The following is a 385-nucleotide window of genomic DNA, read 5'->3' on the forward strand; positions in this document are numbered from 1 at the left end:
AGAGAGAGAAACACTTGAAGGGACTCTTGCACACTGTACTATCGTGGGATGATACGGAATTTAATCAAAGTCAAGCATATAGACCCTATTAGATAAAAATTACTCGAGGAATGTCTCACAAACTCATATAAACAGATATTTCCTATTTGGTCACTCGGTTTATCTCTCCCTCCCTCTCTCTTTGAACTCTCTTTCGAAACTCCTCTACTTATGAAGCAACATGAATATTTCTGCAACGTATTTCTGATGATGGTCGTACTTTTCATGGCATAAACCCAAGAGCAAAATGTCGATTTCCGACGCTTTCCTAGAACGTGGCTTACGTCACACGAGAGAGAGAGAAAGAGAGAGAGAGAGGCGGGAGAGAGAAGAGAGAGAGAGAGAG

The sequence above is a fragment of the Priapulus caudatus genome, unplaced genomic scaffold (genome assembly GCF_000485595.1).
Source record: "Priapulus caudatus unplaced genomic scaffold, Priapulus_caudatus-5.0.1 Scaffold1513, whole genome shotgun sequence".
NCBI lineage: Eukaryota > Metazoa > Priapulida > Priapulimorpha > Priapulimorphida > Priapulidae > Priapulus > Priapulus caudatus.